The sequence below is a fragment of the Bidens hawaiensis genome, unplaced genomic scaffold (genome assembly GCF_021521415.1).
Source record: "Bidens hawaiensis isolate Kalapana, Puna unplaced genomic scaffold, B.hawaiensis_p1.1 tig00001721_1, whole genome shotgun sequence".
NCBI lineage: Eukaryota > Viridiplantae > Streptophyta > Magnoliopsida > Asterales > Asteraceae > Bidens > Bidens hawaiensis.
The window spans coordinates 992730-995933 of NW_027491098.1; the positions used below are offsets into that span (position 1 = coordinate 992730).

At 35.5% G+C, this 3204-nt stretch overlaps 1 pseudogene; it reads left to right on the forward strand.

The window, feature by feature from the left end:
- The first annotated feature begins 341 nt into the window (after nt 1–341).
- On the forward strand, nt 342–1503 carry LOC143595178 (transcription factor CYCLOIDEA-like; annotated as a pseudogene).
- The last annotated feature ends 1701 nt before the right edge of the window (nt 1504–3204 follow it).

Here is a 3204-nt window from a genome sequence, read left to right on the forward strand (position 1 = left end):
ACCATGTGAGGGTGGGCCTTTGAGCAAGTGATAATGGTGGTGATTTGTGACATAAAGGTTACGGTTCAGGTCTGAAAACAACCTCTTGCACCAAAAGTGTAGGGTAAGGTTGTGTGCATCAAATCGTAAAGTGATCATACCCATATCCAGACCCTGAGCAAACTTGACGGCCTAGTGCACCAAATAAGCCCTATTTTATGACCATGTATTGACTAAGTTAACATAGTCAAGCAATTTTGTCCTCGTCTAAAGCACTTACTTCTAAATCAATCTATAAATGCTCATCATTAAGACAAATGCAAATATGTTCTTATTACAATTTTACTTTATTTTTTCTTACAATGTATTCTTTAAGCCCTTTTCCTGAGCTTCCCTTATCCCCCAATGTCTTCATCACTCCCAGCTTGTTATTTGATAATGAGAAAGAATGTGTTTGCTTTAACAATGACACATTTACCTCCGATGCCTGTTTCTTTCATTCTCCTCCGATCAAACAAGATTTTCTTGGTCAGCAACAATGTTTATCTGAAGGGCCAGTGCTACAGTCTGGCTAATATCATAATGATCTTTTAGATGTAGTAAGCTCTTGCTTTAAATCTCAGAAGAAAACGGGGGCATCAAAGAAAGCTAGACGCAGTAAGATCTGCACGGTTCGTGGTCCTAGGGATCGGAGGGTGAGATTGTCCATTGAGATCTCACGAAAGTTCTTTTGTCTACAAGACTTGTTAGGTTTTGACAAAGCAAGCAAAACTCTTGATTGGCTCCTTACAAGATCCAAGAACGCGATTAAGGAGTTGGTTGAGGGAACTAACCACTACTCATCTTCCACCATCAATGATCAAACGAAAGCGAGTTTTCTTGAATCCATTAAAGAAGATTCAGATGAGGGTAAATTAGGGCAAAAGAAGAAATTGGTAATGAAGTGTCTTGATGTAATAGAGAAGAATTCGACACGGAAATCGGTAGCAAGAGAGCAGTCAAGGGCCATGGCAAGAGCAAGAGCTAGAGAAAGAACAAGAGAAAAGATAAACATTAAAAAGCTTAATGACAACTTGAAGACACTAGTTCCAGATGAGTTTGACTGTCAAGTAAGCCCTTGAAACCTGTACCTCCAAAACAAATGGATTATGCGATTTAAGTGGGAATAAAGTTAATAACTAATTAAACAACCCAAATCAATAATTTTAGCTCTTTAGAGCATACAATTCTAGAGTAATTGTGTAATCATGCAATCAATCATTATAATTTGTACTTAAGGGAATGGGGATCATAAGTATGTTTTCACTAATATATATTTGTATTTGGTTGACAACAAGCAGCCAAGTTGTAGCTGATGGACTGTAATTAATGGTGGATTTCAAGTGATATTAGAAGGATACAAGTCTACAAATATTGTTTGATACTGAATTAAGCATATTTTATGTTTATTGATACGTTTGAGTTCTAGTAATAATTGTTGATTGATATGAGAGCCATTCGAAATTATCATGTAACATTATAAATATAGCCATTGATGTTTAGTTTTCTTTTCTAACTGCAAAAATTTAATTGCAAACACCGCAACCCTACAGAAAGCATGTAAACTTAAAAGTTAGAAATTGGAGGGTCTTCTTCGCCTGCTTATTAGTGTAAGGAGAATAATATTTGTGACACTAGACTAACCGGAAGTCTTTGAAAAACGTACCTGTGTTCAGAATCAATTGGCTAATCCATCAGAGAACAGCCATTTGGAAACTTGTGTTGTTTTGAGTGAGCCAAACCAGTCATGCTTACAGAATTGCTGGTTTATTTTCTTGAGGTTTCATTTTTGCTGACTCCTCATAACTAATTACATTCAAATATATAATCTGGGTAAAAATCTACTTAATTATACATAAATCCTTATGCATAAATCAATTCAAGATTTACAGTATTTGAAAACCAACTGTCTTTACCTTGATATTCTTCAACAGTTCTTGTATTCTTAATAAGAGAGGGTACCCTGAAAGGATAGGCCGGTAACTATTACATCCCTAACCCTAGCATCACATTGTCAAAATTGTTCAAGTTAGATCATTGGACAAATTTACTGAATTAGTTGGGTTCTTATATGCAGTTATATTTGTGCTTATTTTGGTTTAGGTGTTAAGAATTAAGATGTTTCAGAACTATAGCTAACTTTCACTAACATTACATTGCTATAACATTTGAAGTCATGTGACTTGACTAGTAAAAGAACAAATAAATATACTCAAACTTAGGGCTACAATACTAAAGACCCCTAATTTTTTCAGTTTGTTCGATTCATATTTGATTCATTGTTACTTCCGGCCAACTTGATTGCCTTTCAATCTCACCATTTACTGTAACAATTCTATGATATTTCTTTTTGGTTTCAATCTCACCATTTTCTGTTACAATTAATTGTAGGATCTTTTGTCTTTTAGAAACTGTACGTAAACATAAATTGCGTGTAATCATACTAGCGCTTGTTAAAATCCACTGACTCGGATCCAGTGACATGGGAAATGAAGCATAGAGCTTGGGGCCTTTGAAGTCACAAGTTCGATCCTGATCACGTACTCCATGGGGGTTTCATAGTTGTGTGGTTTTCTCAGGAACTAGGTGACGCGACAGTGGTCAATGCACCAATGTATGAGCTTCCCCGTGTCAGTGTATGCACCTTTGTTGTGGTGGTGCGACTTAGGTCGATAGACTTTGCCATTCGAAAAAAGAAAGAAATCCGCTAACCCTAAAAGGTTAAGCGGCCAGTCCTGAAAATTTAAGTTAGTTAACAAATTATTTGGTGTTCATATACGCAGCAACATTTATATATTCCGTAATTTAAGCAATATAATGAAATGATTTAGCTAAATCCTCATTTTCATGTTTTTTTAACACAAGCTGTGTATTTAGGCAGAGAAGGTGTTGAATAAACTATGTTGCTGCAGCAGTTATTAATTTATTATAATTATTATTATTATATTAGCTAATTTTAGTTGTTAAAACGTTCTTCACCTAATATCTTATAAAGCTATAATCACTGATGTAGACATCCCAACAATATTGCCTCAAGTACTCCCTCACGTATGCACTTTGAATTTAAACCGTACATATAAACTTCTCCTCTATTTAACAGCTAATTTAAGTATGGGTGGGTCCACGTCATAATCTTGAAATATTGTATTTTGGTTTAGCAGTGGGGACAGGTGTCCCTTGCACTGG